The sequence below is a fragment of the Nomascus leucogenys genome, chromosome X, assembly GCF_006542625.1.
Source record: "Nomascus leucogenys isolate Asia chromosome X, Asia_NLE_v1, whole genome shotgun sequence".
NCBI classification, from domain to species: domain Eukaryota; kingdom Metazoa; phylum Chordata; class Mammalia; order Primates; family Hylobatidae; genus Nomascus; species Nomascus leucogenys.
In genome coordinates, this window is record NC_044406.1 from 84497148 (window position 1) to 84513694 (window position 16547).

The 16547-nt window shown below is 37.5% G+C and overlaps 1 protein-coding gene across 1 annotated transcript in view; it reads left to right on the forward strand.

Annotated features, from left to right (window-relative positions):
• DIAPH2 (diaphanous related formin 2) overlaps nucleotides 1-16547 on the forward strand; it is a 938691-nt gene that overhangs the window by 319581 nt on the left and 602563 nt on the right. The window lies entirely within an intron of this gene.

The following is a 16547-nucleotide window of genomic DNA, read 5'->3' on the forward strand; positions in this document are numbered from 1 at the left end:
GGACGTGTTTTGTGGTATGTCCTTGAGAATGATCCATATGGTGAGGAAGAGAATTTTTATTCTGCAGTCCTTGCATGAAATGCTCTGTAAATATCTATTAGATCCATTTGGTCTATAGTGCAGATTAAATCTGATGTTTCTTTGTTGATTTTCTGTCTGGAAGGTCTGTCCAGTGCTGAAAGTGGAGTGTTGAAGTCTCTAGCTATTATTGCATTGGGTTCTATCTTTGTCTTTAGCTCTAATAATGTCTGTTTCACATATCTGGGTGCTCCAGTGTTGGCTGCATATATATTTCGAATCATTATATGCTCTTGCTGAAATGACTCCTTTAACATTTTATAATGACCTTGTCTCTCTCTTCTTACAGTTTTGAAATATATTTTGTCTACTCCTGCTCTTTTTCCATTGGCATGGAATATCTGTTTCCATCCCTTTATTTTCTATGTGTGTCTTTACAGGTGAAGCGTGTTTCTTGAAAGCAGCAATGCATTTTAATGAACTATAAAAGCCAGGGCTTTTTTTAAAAAAAAAAAAAACATTTAACCCCTCTATGTCTTTTGATTGGAGAGTTTAGTGCACTTACATTCAATGTTATTATTGATAAGTAAGGACTTAATCCTCCATTTTGTTATATTTTTCTGGTTGTCTTGTGGTTTTCTCTTTCTTCTTTCCTTTCTTCCTGTCTTCCTTTTAGAGAAGGTGATTGTCTCTGGTGGTATGTTTTCATTTCTTGTTTTTTATTGTCTGTGTATCCTTTGTATGTTGTTTATTTGAGGTTGTCATGAGGCGTGCAAATAATATCTTATAACTCATTATTTTAAACTGATGCTAACTAAACACTGGTTGCATAAACAGACAAAGAGAAAACTAATAAAAACTCTACACTTTAGCTTCATCCCCTTGCTTTTTAACTTTTTGTTTTTTCTCTTTATATCTTATTGTACTATGTCTTGTAAAATTTTTGTTGTAGTTATTATTTTTGATCTGTTCATCTTTTAGTGTTTCTACTCAAGATATGTGTAGTTTACACACCACGATTACAGTATTACAATATCCTGTGTTTTTTCTGTGTACTTACTGTTACTGGTGAATTTTGCACCTTCAAATGATTTCTTCTTGCTCATTAATGTCCTTTTCTTTCTGATTGAAGAACTTTCTTTAGCATTTCTTGTTGATGAAATCCCTTAACTTTTGTTTATCTGGGAAAGTGTTTATTTGTCCTTCATGTTTGAAGAATATTTTCTCTGGATATACTATCTCGGATAATAGTTCTTTTTCTTCAGCACTGTATGTATGTCATACCACTCTCTGCTGCCTGTAAGGTTTCCACTGAGAAGTGTGCTGCCCAATTTATGGGAGCTCCATTGCATGTTATTTGTCTCCTTTCTCTTGATGATTTTAGGATCTATTCTTTATCTTTTACTTTTGGGAATTTGGTTGTTAAGTGTCTTGAGGTAATCTTATTTGGGTTAAATCTATATTTATGTTCTATATTTTTTATATATTGGTATCTTTCTCTAGGTTTAGAAAGTTTTCTGATGTTGTCTATTTGATCTTTTAAGGCTGTTTTCTTTTTTTTTTTTTTTTTTGAGATGGAGTCTTGCTCTGTCGCTCACGCTGGAGTGCAGTGGCACGATCTTGGCTCGCTGCAAGAGCTCCGCCTCCCAGGTTCGCACCATTCTACCGCCTCAGCCTCCTGAGTAGCTGGGACTACAGGCGCCCACCACCATGCCCGGCTAATTTTTTGTATTTTTAGTAGAGATGGAGTTTCACCGTGTTAGCCAGGATGGTCTCAATTTCCTCACCTCATGATCCACCTGCCTTGGCCTCCCAAAGTGCTGAGATTACAGATGTGAGCCACCGCACCTGGCCTTAAGGCTGTTTTCTATACCTAGTAGGCATGTGTCATTCTATTTTGTTCTTTTTTCTTTTGTCTCCTTTGTGTATTTTTAAATAGCCTGTTTTTAAGCTGACTAATTGTTTCTTCAGCTTTATCATTTCTGCTCTTAAGAGACTGATGCATTCTTCAGTATGACATTGCATTTTCTAACTCCAGAATTTCTGCTCGATTATTTGTCATTATTTATGTCTCTTTGTTAAATATTTCTGCTGGGATTCCGAATTCCTTCTCTGTGTTATCTTGAATTTCATTGAATTTCCTCAAAATGGGTATTTTGAATTCTCCATCTGTAAGGTCACATACATATTTTCCTCTCCAGGTTTGGTCCCCGATGCCTTAATTCATTTATTGAGGATATGTTTTCCTTAATGGTCTTGATTCTTATGGATATTCCTTGGTGTCCGGGTATTGATGAATTAAATATTTATTGTAGTCTTGGCACTCTGGGCTTGTTTGTACCCATCTTTCTTGGGAAGACTTTTCAGGTATTTGAAGGGACTTGACTATTGTGATCTAAGTTTTTGGTGACTGCAGTCGTATCTTCATTAGGGGCATCCCAAGCCCACTAATGCTGTGGCTTTTGCAGACTTGTAGAGGAACTGCCTTGGTGGCATTAGATAATATCTGGAAGAATTCTCTGTATTGCCAGGCAGAGACTCTTGTTCTTTTTCCTTACTGTCTCCTAAACAGTCTCTATTCTGTGTGCTGAGCTACCTGGAGCTGGGGAAGGGGTGACATAAATGCTCCTGTGGCCACCACCACTGGGACTGCGCTGGGTCAGACCTGAAGGCAGCAGAACACTGGTTCTCATACAAGGCATATGGTAAACACTGCCAGGCTATTGCCTATGTTTGCTCAAGGCCCTAGGGTTCTACGGTTAGCACGTGCCAAAGCCAGCCAGGGTTGTCTTCTTCCTTTCAGGGCAGTGAGTACCCTTTGGCTTTGGGCTGATCCAAAGATGCCATCTGGGACCCATGGCCTGGAGTTGGGAACCTTAGGAATCTGCCTAGTGCTTTTTTGTGTGAGAGCCGAGCTGGGTCCCAAGCCACAAGACAAAGTCTGTCCCACACTTCCCTCCCCTTTTCACAAGCAGAGGAGGTTCTCCCTGTGCCCATCACCACCCCAGGCCTGCAGCAAATACTGCTTGACTACTTTGATGTTCATTGAAGGCCGGCCCAAGGGCTCTTCAGGCAGCTTGTGGTGAATGCCTCCTGGCCTGGGACTCACCCTTCAGGTGAATGTGCTCCCCTCTGGCACAGGGCAGGTCCAGAAATGTCATCCAGGAGCCAAGGCCTGGAAGCAGGGACCACAAGAGCCTGCTTGGTGTTCTACCCTGCTGTAGCAGAGCTGATACCTAAGCTGTAAGGAAATTCCCCTTTACTCTTCCCTCTGCTTTCCTCAAGTAAAAGTAGTGTCTCCCTGTAGGCATCAAAGCTGTGAATGTATTGGGTCACACCTGAAGCCAGCATATCCCTGACTGTCATTCAAGGCCCACAGCTAGTATTTCCTGGCTACCACTGCTGACTGCTTAGTCAGTGCCCAACGGCTCTTTAGTAAGCAGGTGATGAATCCTGCCAGGAGTCTGTCTTTCCCTTCAAAGCAATGTATTCCCTTCTGGACCAGGATATGTCTAGAAATGTCATCTGGTAGTTAGGGTCTGCAATGGGGGCTTTAGGACTCTTCATTGTGCCCTGTCCTCCTGTGGCTGAGCTGGTATCCAAGTGGCAAAACAAAGTCCTCTTTACTCTTCCCTTTCCTCTCCTCAAGTGGAAGGAAGGGGTCTCTACCTAAGCTGTGGGCTGCACTGCCTGGGTGGCGGTGGGGGGCTGACACAAGCACTCCCTTGGCTGGCCCTAGTGGTATCTCACTAAGTTATATGCCCCCAACCAAGTCCACTGACTCCGTGCCCACCACACCAGGAGGAGTTGCCCAGGAATGGCAGTTCTTGTGGCCGAGACTGTGTTATAAGTTGATTTAGGACTTCAGAGCACTTTAGCCTGTGGTAGCGAGGTTTGCAGTGAAATCAGGTACAAATTGCTGGCATATGCCCTACCTCTTTTGGTTAGGGCTTGTCTAAATGTTCCCTCTGTGGGCACTGGCTGAGTTTTACCCCGTATTGCTTTCTGCTGTGACATGTTGGCATTGGGTTACAATGCAAAGTCCCACAATCATTGTACTCTCTCCTCCCAAAGTGCATAGAATCTGTCTCCGTGCCATGTGGCCGCTGCCAGGAGGTGTATGTTGGGGGTGGAGGGTGGTGGGATAGCGGTGGGGGTGATGGCGTTGGTGATTCAAAATGGTCTTTCCTACCTTCTTCACTGCCTCTTTTCAGTGGTATGAATTTAAAACCAGGTACTATGATAGCTTACCTGATTTTTGGTTCTCATGAAGGTTATTTTTGTGTGGATACTTGTTCAATTTGGTGTTCTTGCGGGGAGGATGATCACAGTAGACTTCTATTTGGCCACCTTGCTATGCTTCCCTCCTGTAATTCCTGTTTCAGTTTATTCGTCCCGAAATTAAGAAGTAGAAGAGAAGAATGGCAGATAGTGGCTTTCCTAGAGGAAAATTTTATGTGACATTTCAGAACATTATTTTTATTGTTATGAAGGAAATTTAGTACTTGTAAAAATTATCATACTCAACAGTTTTAGATCAAACCTAGGTACAACTACGGTAGGATCTAAGATGACATATAGGTCTTTCCCATTGTACATTTCCAATGCAAACCACACTTCTTTCCTGTCTTTATTTTTGTTTCTACATTTTCCTTTCTCTTTCGTTTCCCATTTCCGGGCTTCTGCCTATCATCTCTTTTTCCTTTGGTCTGTTCTATGCAAATGTGTGCTTAGCAGAAAATTACAACCTATACTGAAGAAGGAAACAATCTATATCTTTATATCTTTCAAAAATTTTCCCCACATAATATTATTCATGATCATGATGAAATTTTCTAATGGTTTTATTTCAAAAGGGAAACTCAAGAAAAGAAACAAACTCTTAATTAATTGCTGTAATTCCCATATCTGCCTACATGTATATATTCCTGTTATCCTTTTAAATTAAACACATGAATATGTGAATTTCACTCAAAGTATTCTTCTCTGTAAAAATTACAGTAGTCATAGCTATTTATAAATGATAACCTGAAGCCCAGTTTCTTCATAGTCCTTTAAATTCCATTTGATAAGCATGTTGTGTATTGTTTAGTCCTTGCTCGCTTCATTTGTTCATCAGCCATTCATCCAAAAAAATTTTGAGGATCTGCCATACGTTATGTTCTGTTTGGGCTGGGCTAAGACAATGAATAAAATGAGATTCCTGAAGTGGAATTTACAGTCCAATTAGAGAAACTGGTGTGCAGATGAACCGATAAGTTATACTGTAGTGTGGTAAGTATTATAGTTGAGGTGCAAGAAAACTGCCCTGGGAATCTTAAGTTTGCCTGTTAAGATCAACATTTGAGAATGTTTCACATTGGAAGCAATTTTGTTTTTCAAGAATGAAGAGGGATTTGTGGCCTGTTGCAGTGGCTCACGCCTGTAATCCCAACACTTTGAGATTCCGAGGTGGGTGGATCACTTGAGGTCAGGAGTTTGAGACCAGCATGGCCAACATGGTGGTGAAACCCCATCTCTACTAAACACACAAAAAATTAGCCGGGTGTGCTGGCACATGCCTGTAATACCAGCTACTTGGGAGGCTGAGGCACGAGAATCGCTGGACCCTGGGAGATGGAGGTTGCAGTGAACTGAGATTGCGTCACTGCACTCCAGCCTGGTTGACAGAGCAAGACACTGTCTCAAAAAAAAAAAAAAAAAAAAAAAAAAAAAAAAGAGGAATTTGCTAGTTAGAGAAGATAGTAAAGGGTATTTCCAGCAGAGGGATTTATATATGCGTGTAAGGCACTGTTAGAGAATGATGTTACAAAGTTGAGTAAGATGGTTCCTGTTTGGAAGGAACCCTTCTTGCCACTTGGGAGATGGACGTGAAAACAAATAGCCACTACTCATTTTGGGTAGTGATATTGTAGGTTAAGATTCTACAGGAACATAGGGAGATAGTATTTCTCAATTTGTCTCAACTGGAAAAGCTTTATAGGACATACAATCATAGTGCTGAACGAAGTAGTTCCTGAGGTGAATGACCTCAACTATCAAAAGAATAATAGCCACTAACATTTATTGGAAGGTTACTCTGTGCTAGCCACTGTTCTAAACACATTACATGCATTCTCTCATTTAATGTTCACAACCATCTGAAGTAGATACTATTATTGAAGCCTAGTTAAGGGAAAAAATGTTGAAGCTCCAGATGGTTAAAGAACTCATCTACTCTCTCATGGAAATGACAGAACTGGGTGTTGAGCTGGGCCAGTTTGACTCTAGATTCTTTGTCCACATGTATATCCCATGAAAATGGAGCTTCTTAAATGGAATATTGTCATTTTATATAAAACTTGAACAGTTTTATCCTCACTTCCATTTGCCACCTCTTTAAGTACATTTCTCACTATTCTTCAGTGTACATTTTCTAATCCAAACTGACTAAATTGCACACTCTTTTCCATTGTTATCTTTGTAAACTTACTACCTCTGTGCATTTAATAGTAAACAACCTAAAATATCAAGATCTTCGGTATTTTGAATAGTTAACTACACGTTTCTTTATATGGGTGTGGGATTATAGAAAATTTAACATTTATTGACTGTCTCTCCTAGCAAAGGAACCATAGTGGGTGGTTCTTCATCACAACATTGGAAAATACGTATTATTAAAGAATTTTATAGCTAAGAACAGAGCAAATAAACCATTTGTCCAAGTTCACACAGCAGAATTGACATCTACAGTTTCTTCACACCAATTTTTATATTCTTTTCCTTTGCATATCCCACCTCTCAAACTAACTGGAAGCCACAGGCAATCTTGCTGCCTCTCTCAACTTAGCTAAGTCTCTCCCTTGCTGTTAGTCTTGTTTGCCTGCTGATGCTGGAAGTTTCAGGCATCCACACTGACTCAGTAATTTAGGAATGTATTTAATTCAGTAATTAGGATTTCTTTAATGCCAGCACTTAGGCCTCAACTACTGAGGTATGGCGTGTTCACTGACAACCACATGAAGTGACAGCTGACAGCAAGGGAGAAGACAAAATACCTATAAAAAGCAGACAGAAAAACTATTAAATGACAGCAGTCTGGGACCATGAGCCTTTCCTGGTATTCTCTCTGTGCATTTCTCTCCAACTGAAAACTGACAAGAGCAGAGCAGCTGTCCACCCCCTTTTCTCCATGACTATTTTCTGCTCATTGAACACAGAAAGAAAAAGTGGGGGAGGGAGAGTTATTTCTCCAGGCCTTTCAGTTTGCTCTGTGTTTAGTCCATGACTGCTTCTTTTTCCTTATAAAGATGGCTGTACAACAGACCAAGGCAATGCTCAGCTCTCAGCAACTTTGTTAACCAATTCAAGGTGGTTTCCCGAGGAGGCTTCCTTACGGAATCATTCTGTTCTTGCAGACTGCTTTTCTGCAGTGAACTCATTCATTCTCCCAGGTTCAAAGGCTACTTTTTCTCTGTTGCTTTCCCTGGTCAAATGGGTCTTCAAAAACAAATTCTGGAGATGAGATCTCTGACTGACATTAGGAAATCTTGGTGTACTTGCAGGGTGATGTTTGAGATAAACAGATCTGGCACCTGGACATGGCACTGGAGTGGAAGAAGTTTGGGGCAGGGGCATGAGCTATATGACTGTTTTAGCAACCAAGAAGTAAGATAACTAAAACTTAGAAACTATTAATAGCTGTGGACATACAAGGGAAGGAAGGCGGAATCAGTGGGCATTGGTGTTGGAGTCAAAGGATTGACTGGCTGATAAGCCTAGGAAAGTAGAGAATGGCTCTGATGATAGAAAAATAGGAAAGAGCCTCTTCGTGATGCAGTATATTATTTCCATCTTTCCCATGTTTATTTTCATGACACGGTGGGATGTATAATTAGTGATGAGTTTTAAGCAACAGAAATATAAATATGGAAAGATGAGCTTTCTAAGATTGTCAGTGAGGAGAGAGGAACCAGAAATACAATATTGCACTATGGGGTTAATGACAAAAGGAGGAAGAGGTAGAAAAGAAGGGATGGTGATCAGTGTTTAAGTAATAGTTCAGGAAGATGGATAATGGAAAGGAATTTGGGGGAAATTTACAGGCAAAGTGGGAATATCTGCGAACCAGGTTGTTGGGTCCTAAAGATGGAATGTGATTTGTTTTTTGGCTTTGTTTCTTAGATTTTATTTTCATAAAATTTGCCTTTTTGTTTCAGATTTCTGAAGTTAATATATCTGTTGTGTACTTTGCCTCTATTTCTCCTCATACTTGTTTTCTACTCTTCCTCATGAAACATAATGTTTCTATCTGTTTTTCCTAATCCCAGTATAAATCTTGGCATCCACCTTTACAACACCTTGAACCAGATAAATTCTACAGCTTCTACTCCTCTGAGAACTATAGACATTTGTCAGAAACTACCTGTGAGAGACCATCAGCTTTTTTCAGAGTGGGTGGGAGAATCTGAAGCTCTAGTGTGGTGCTTAATGGCAATGAAAACTGGCGTCAGTGTGCTTGATTTGGAAACAGGCACTGCCACTTACTAGCTAAGTGACCTTAGGAAAGTTACCTAACCTCTTACATCTCAGGTTCCTTATCTGTTAAATAGGAAGGACAATCATATTACCTCATAGGATTTTCATGATGGTAAAAATAATGAAAATATTTAGTGGCCTAGTCCATGGTAAATGTTATATGAGTGTTTGGTGCCATTATTATTGTTATTGTGTTCTTGTTATTCTGATGTATCAGTATATAGAGTTAAAACGTGTATCGCTTAGGAATATATCCAACTTCTAGACCTAATTTTATTTTTTAGTATATTTGAGAAAGTTATCCTTAAAGCAGTTGCTTTTATTTTAAAAATAAAATGTTTAATTCTGTCTCTGTTAAAGAATGGGTAATGATTACATGAAAATGTATTTCAGAAAGAATGGGGATAAGTAGCATTGTTTAAATCTAAAAATTATATAAAAACATGAAAGATACATGGGGAAAAAATTAGGCTACATATAGTGTTACAGTCATCAAAATGTACCATATTTAGCTTAAAATATTCTGCAATGCTAACTGTTATATGGGAACCAATTAAAAAGGCATTCTTGAGGATATTTCATTTCTTATCAGGTAAATAAATGCTCTGCCTTCCATAAATCTACCACTATTTCATTTTGGGGAAGGTCTTGTTTTGATTTTCATTGATGCACAATAAAAAGTGACTCAAGTCAATCGTTTCCATTGTCTTTCCTATGTGTATTCATTTGTCATTTATTCTTTAAGTGACCTGCCTTCTGACAATCCTTCCAAGCTTCTTATAGTAGCAAGTATCCAATATGCTGACCTTACATCAAAGTTACTTTTTCTATTGTTCGATGTTATTATCTGTGCTTAAAAAATGACTCATGTAAATATGTGTCAGTGTACATGTTAACATGGCATTTTCTAAATTGGGTGGCTTTGTAACACATCTTCCTCAATTTAAGCAAATACTGCCTCAAAATATCTTTAAAAAAAGCCTCATGTACGGAGGTTGCACTGAGCTGACATTGCGCCACTGCACTCCAGCCTGGGCGACAGAGCGAGACGCCATCTGAAAAAAAAAAAAAAAAAAAGCCTCATCTAGCAGTTTACAGCAGATGATCTGTGTAAGACAAAATTAATAGCTGTATCTGGAGTACTCTAAATGTGGATTTATACACTAATCTATATATTAATTCCTCTGCTTTCTTTAGTTTTGAGCAAATTATATTTAAATAAGTTTGTTGCTAGGAATGTCTTAAAAAGCTACTCACCCTTTTTTGTTAGAAGTAAGTAAAATGATTATGTCAGGACCCTGCCATTAACTTGGTATAGTAGGAATATATCCTCAGAATACTGATAAAATGGTATGTCTTGAAACAAATCACAAGCTGTCAATATGTTGGTGATGAATTTCTTCTGTTTTCATTTGGATCAGTAGGTGGGGCAGTTCACCAAGTGTGAGATCGACATTTAATGTTTTCATGAAATGCAAACCCATCAATGGCTAATTTGTGAAAAATAGATGTTGAGCTTTTCTTAAGGCTAAGTTGTTCCCATTTGTTTTAGAGAACAACTCACTTAGCCTATGAGTTTATACAATTTGGCAGAAGGTGTAAACATATTTGAAAGTATTGAAAGTCACTCATTGTTGATCTTTTATATCAGAATGCCAAGGTTGCATCATCAGAGTGTCGTTATGAAAAAAATCAAATAAAATTAGAAGAAAGAATCAGCCTTCTTTATAACCAGAGAGATACTGTATATTTTAGGCTACTGATCTTTACTGTGTCTGTATAAAATGTTGGTCATGTTGATGGAGTTTATGCTTTCTCTCTTCAGGTTCATTCTTACATGTCAGGATATGGAAAGTCCTTTTTTCCCCCCTTAATAGTTTGAGACTGTAGCCGCTGTTTCCAGAATGGAGTGCTATTGATACCTTTGACAAGTTGCTTGCCACAAAGAAAATTGCTCAAAAGGAGCTACCCAATTCTTAGCTGCTGTGTATTTAACTGTTGTCACAGCTTCTGTTATTTCCAAGCTGTCCCACCATAATGTAATTTGTTTTAATCTCTTAAAGTATATCATTGCTTACATCATTATGCCCATCTACTTTGTCTGTAGTTGCCTCAGCTCATGCTGCAAGTCTTCACGGTTGTGTGATAAGAAAGAGAATATATCAGTTTCACGGAGAAACGTGGTGGTGGTCTAGTCTTGCTGGTTAGTGTTAAATGTGACTTTTTAAAATCCTTGGCACAACTGGCAGTCTGTGGGGTGTGTCACGGGCCTCCATCATGGTGGTGGGTATGAAGTTGTGCACTACTTCTGTTTTTAACACCTTCCTTGGAGCTGCCTGAAGAAAATTGCAGGAATTTTTTAGGCACATCTACTGGAAAGTGCTTATTTTAATATTTGTCAACATAATTACCAGAAAACATTAACCCTGAAGTGTGTCTCTCAATACAAACTTGATAATCACTAAATATTTTTAATATAGGCCTTTGAGGAAAACATCATAAATATCATTAGTCTTATTTTTCTCTATGAATTTTATTTACTATACATTAGTTGTTTAGAATTATCTTTTTTCTCCTTTGTTTGATGGTAGTGAGAGAAGAACACTACTTTTTGGAAGATTATAAATAGTACATTAAGTGAAAGGTCATATATACTGTAAAACTTCATTAAAGCACTGTGCATTAATGTGAATTCACATATGCATTGAATGGGGAGGAAGAGTTAGGAAGTGACTCTCAAGAATTTGGGACCTTCTTTGTTCATTTTACAGTCATATATGTTCAATGTAAGTTCCACTGTCCTTGTTTTAATGCTTTTATGAGATAATATAGATAAATTGATATATATGGTTTTTAATTAAATTCAAGATAACACAAGTCTCCATTTTATGTAATTTAATTTTTTAGACCCCACCTGTGATCTTATGGTGCAGCTTGATGGCAGTTGGAGATGCTCGTGATTCCCAATAATGAATCACCTTTCAAATGGTTCAATGATGATGTGATATAAAAGACAGCTGCAGTAGTGTGACCTAAAAAGAAATTACCTGACTGCCCTTTTTTCCTGATTACTGGCACAATCTTCATGAAATCCAAATAAACTTAATAGAAGGAGGAAAAGCCATGTGAGGGGAGCTGACCTGCCGCAAATTAATTATACTTAGTACTTTGTGCCGGCATGGCATGGTGGAGAGCCAGGACTCAAGAGAAACACATAAATATAGCAGGATCTTAGTTGCCTAGGTGAGCAAGGAAATTGCTGCTTGCAAAACATGTTGGAAATTATTAGTTAACATAAGATGTTTTAGCATTTGCATTTATTAATCTGACTTATGGATTTAAAATATGTTTCTGTATTTTACACACAAGACCAGATCTGGAGGAGGCTAAATGCCCCAAGTTTCCTTCCACACCAACATCATATGCTCATATATATTCAGTTGATTAATTATTTTAAATGAAGTGCAGCTGTCTTGTCATGTTAACAAGCCTCTAATTTTATTTGCCTATTCATATGTGAAACAGGAGAGGCTAGCATCTTAAAAATTCAGTGTAAAAGTTTATATGTATGTGTTTATTTTATAACATTTTGGGGTGATTTTTAAAAATTATTTTTCAGACATTGTCACATAAGGTAGTAAAACAAGATTCAGGTATTATTGGTTCTTCATTTTTATTTTTATGAGAAGTACTGCATTTGCTTTGCTGCTATTGTGACAGCATTGCAGGTAGACCAACATATGCCACATATACTTTTGCTGTTAAATCCTGCTTAAGATACATTGATTTTAATAGAGGAAATTAGTGATATAGTACAAACCCATGTGCTTAATTAGCCATTCACAAATGACTAGTGCTATATTCTATTTTTTATTGTTTTAATTAACAGACTACTTTTTAAAGAGCATTTTAGGTTTACTGGAAAATTGCATGGAAAGTCCTATGTATATGCTCATCTCCTCCCTCCCCTCCAGTTTCCCCTATTATTATCTTGTATTAGTGTGGTTCATATTTTACAACTGAAGAACCAATATTGATACATTACTAAAGTCCATAGTTTAGAGTTTACTCTCTGTGTTGTATAGTTCTATGTGTTTTGACACATCATGTATCTACCGTTTTAGTATCTTACAGATGAGTTTCACTGCCCTAAAAATCTGTGCCCTACCTATTCATGCCTTCCTTCCTCCCTCCAAACCCCTGACAACCACTGGTCATTTTTCTGTCTTCATGGTTTTGCCTAAATCTTTCTGGATTCTTTCACTGAGCTTCCGCTTCTTTCACTGAGCATTTAAGGTTGTTTCGTGTCTTCCAGTGGCTTGAAATCTCATTTCTTTTATCATTGAATAGCATTCCACTGTGTGGATGTACCAGCACCTACCAAAGGACATCTTAGTTACTTCTAAATTCTAGCAATTATGAATAAAGCTGCCATAACCGTTTGTGCTCAGGTTTTTCCTGTGTGTGTGGATATAAGTTTTAAACTCATTTGGATAAATACTAAAGAGTATGATTGCTCAATCATGGTAAGAGTATGTTTATTTTTATATGGCTGGTGCTACTTTATTCCTATCCCTTCAGTTTTATTTTGTTTTGTTTTTTGATTTCAGATTAATAGAATTGAACTAATCACAATCCCTTTGTTCTTAACCCACTCTTATTATTGATTTGAGGGTGACTTTTTATTTAATTAGTTATTTATGATAATACAGTAAGTACTTCTGACCTCACCACCCAATACAAAATCTAGATCCTTGACAATCACATATTTCTTAAGTATGTGTACTCCTTTACCTATTCCTTGCCTCCCCTAACCTGAGGCCAGTGCTATTTTAGTTTTAAATTTAATAATGGTTCCATATATATATTCTATATATATGGATGGAATTCTAATATATATGTGGAATATATATATTCTAAGAGTTCCATGATTATTTAAGACATACTTCTCTCGAATAATCATCCAAATAATTTAAAACAAGATTTTGCCTCTGAATATGTAATAGGCATTAATAGATTTTCACTTGGATTTTCTAACATTAGTTTTATCCATTTTGATGCCATTCCTAGTATTAATGATAAATTTTTCATTGGCAGCATAAAAAGAAAGTCTTCTGCTAAGAAACTAAGACTGTTAGTGAAGTTATAAAAATCACAAAAGACTAGGATTGTCGCATCATTATGTGAAACAGATCCTTGGGGGAATACATCAGATTGTAATGCCACGACTCCTGTATTTTAAATCTACCTGCACCCTAAAGCTAATGGCAATAATGCCATTTCAACTGAAACATCAACTGGATTAAAAGAAATCCTAAAGGACAAGGAAAATTCAAGCTCTTGGCTATGCGGTGCTGCAGTTGACCCATTCACTTCTCTGTTCAGGTAATCTAGTTAACACAGGCTTCAGTATCAATACATTTTAACAAAGGATGGTTAATGTCATTGTTTGTAACATTTTCTAGTGAGAATAAACCTGAAGCATACTATATAAATAAGCCCTTGCTTGCGCTGACTCAGGAACACAATTCTTAATTTACTTAGTGCTCTCTGCAGCTACTTGTGTATGTGTGTGCATGTGTGTGTGTGTGTGTGCATGTAGGTATATCTTATGGAACTTGCTTCTAATTAACAATACGTTAGTCCCTCCTACTTCTAATTACCAATACGGTAGCCCTGCCTTATCCACAGGGGGATGTAAAACCCACAGTGAAACTGCGGATAGTACCGAACTCTGTAAATACTATGTTTTTTTCAAATACATACGTATTTATGACAAAGTTTAATTTGTAAATTAGCCATAGTAAGAACCTAACAGCTAAAATAATAAAGTAGAACAATAAAAACAGTATGCCAGCATCACTACTCTTGTGCATTAGGGCCATTATAAAATAGGGTTACTTGAACACTAGCACGTTACCTCTACAGTTGATTTGATAACCAAGACAACTACTAAGCGACTAATGGGTGAGTAGCATACACATTGTGGATATGCTGGATGAAGGAATGATTTATGTTCCAGGCGGGATGGAGCAGGACACTGAGAGATTGTATCATGTTACTCAGAGCGGTGCACAATTTAAAACTTATGAATTGTTTATTTCTGGAATTTTCCATTTAATATCTTTGGACTGCAGTTGACCATGGGTGACTGAAACTGTAGAAAATGAAACCATGGATAAGGAGGGACTATTACAGTTAACTTTTGGACATGGTGGTGTTTGTAGTAGCAAGGTGATTTTGCAGTTGTGTTCATTATCACCTACCAACAAATGTTATTATATATAAGGAAGATTATTTGAGCCATCAAAGAGGAAGTTGCAAGTAAGATGGGCATTACTCTTGGTTTCTTCAGATGTTCTTAACTCTTTGAGAAGTAGAGTCTGTCTTTACTCCAGAAGGTAAGATCTTGCTGGGTGGGGACCATCTTTCATTCCTCTTAGTGTCCTTAGGGACTTATGCAAAGATAGACTTTTTTTTTCCTTTTTGAGAGGGGATCACACTCTGTCACCCAGGCTGGGGTGCAGTGGCACGATTACAGCTCACTGCAAGCCTTGACCTCCTGGGCTCAGGTGATCCTCGCACCTCAGTCTCCCGAGTAGCTGGGACTACAGGTGCATGCTACCACGCCCTGCTCCTTTTGGTAATTTTTATAGAGTTGGGTTTCACCATGTCACACAGGCTGGTCTTGAACTCCTGGCCTCAAGAAATCCGCCCGCCTTGGCTTCCCAAAGTGCTGAGATTATAGGCATGAGCCACCAGCAAGAAAGTCTTAAGTATTATTGCTGTATGAATGGATGTTGAGAGCTTCGAGTAATGTATTTAGACTTAATATTACCAAAGACTCTCCTAAAGAACAAAGAATATAATGTAAATGACGTTAAGGTGTATAAATGAAATTAATAATTAATAAATTAATGAAAAGTATAATAATTTTGAAATATAAGGAATAGTTAAGTAGAATAGTAATAGAAATGATTAGGGAAAGTAAGTCATTGGTTGTTAATATGTGAGTACATTTGATAAAGAAACATACTCTGAGGCTTGGTGAGTGGAATGTACTGTATAAATTTACACTATAGTTTCCATTCAGAAAACAGTGACTAAGCACTTCCTTTGTGCAGAGTACTTTCCCTTGTTCTGGGGTTACAAAGAGGAAATTATATGATTATTGTCATCAGGAATCTTATAGTATAATAGAGCGTCATGCCTATAAAGAAACAGTCTAATAAAACAGTTGTTATAATGGAAGCATTTGCTAAGTGTCAAAGCAATGGGAATAACAGGGAAAGAAAACCTAAGTCTGCATTACTGGAGGTGAAGCTATGAACTACTGATAGAGAGTAGGATCTATTACTGGACTGGGAATCAGAAGACCGATTTATAATCCCAGCTCTGTACTTTCTAGCCCTGACATCAAGCAAGTCAATTTACTTCTCTGAACATTTTTCCTTCAATGTAAAGTAAGGATAATAATATTAGGTCTATTCTAGTTTTAGGATTATATTCAGGATAATGAGTAACTGTGAAAATGGTTAGCCTATAAAATGCTATGTACATTTGCATATAAACTGCTTTCACTGTTGACAGTGTGTGGTGTTGTCCAATCTGACCACCTTTGTTTGGAAGATGGCGTGGTACTATTTTTCTTCTGTTAGGTGGAATAGGAAAAGTTCAGCTGTGAAGGTTAATTTTGGGGGAAGAAGACCTGCATTAATTCTCCAGGTAGATATCTATACACAAATATAAGCTTTTTATTTACAGTGTAAGTTATTTACATTGTTAGCTTTTTCTCTGAAAATGTTTCAAAACTATTGATGAGCATTTTATTTTTAGTAAAGTTATTTCATTATAAAATTAATACTTTGTTGTAGAAAATCTGGAAATATCCTTGGCAAATTTGGAAAAAAATTGTATACATCGAAAAATTATTGTCATCTGGAATTCTGACATTCCAAGATAATTATTTTTAGCTTTTAAATAATATTCTCAAAATTCATCTCATCAGAGAG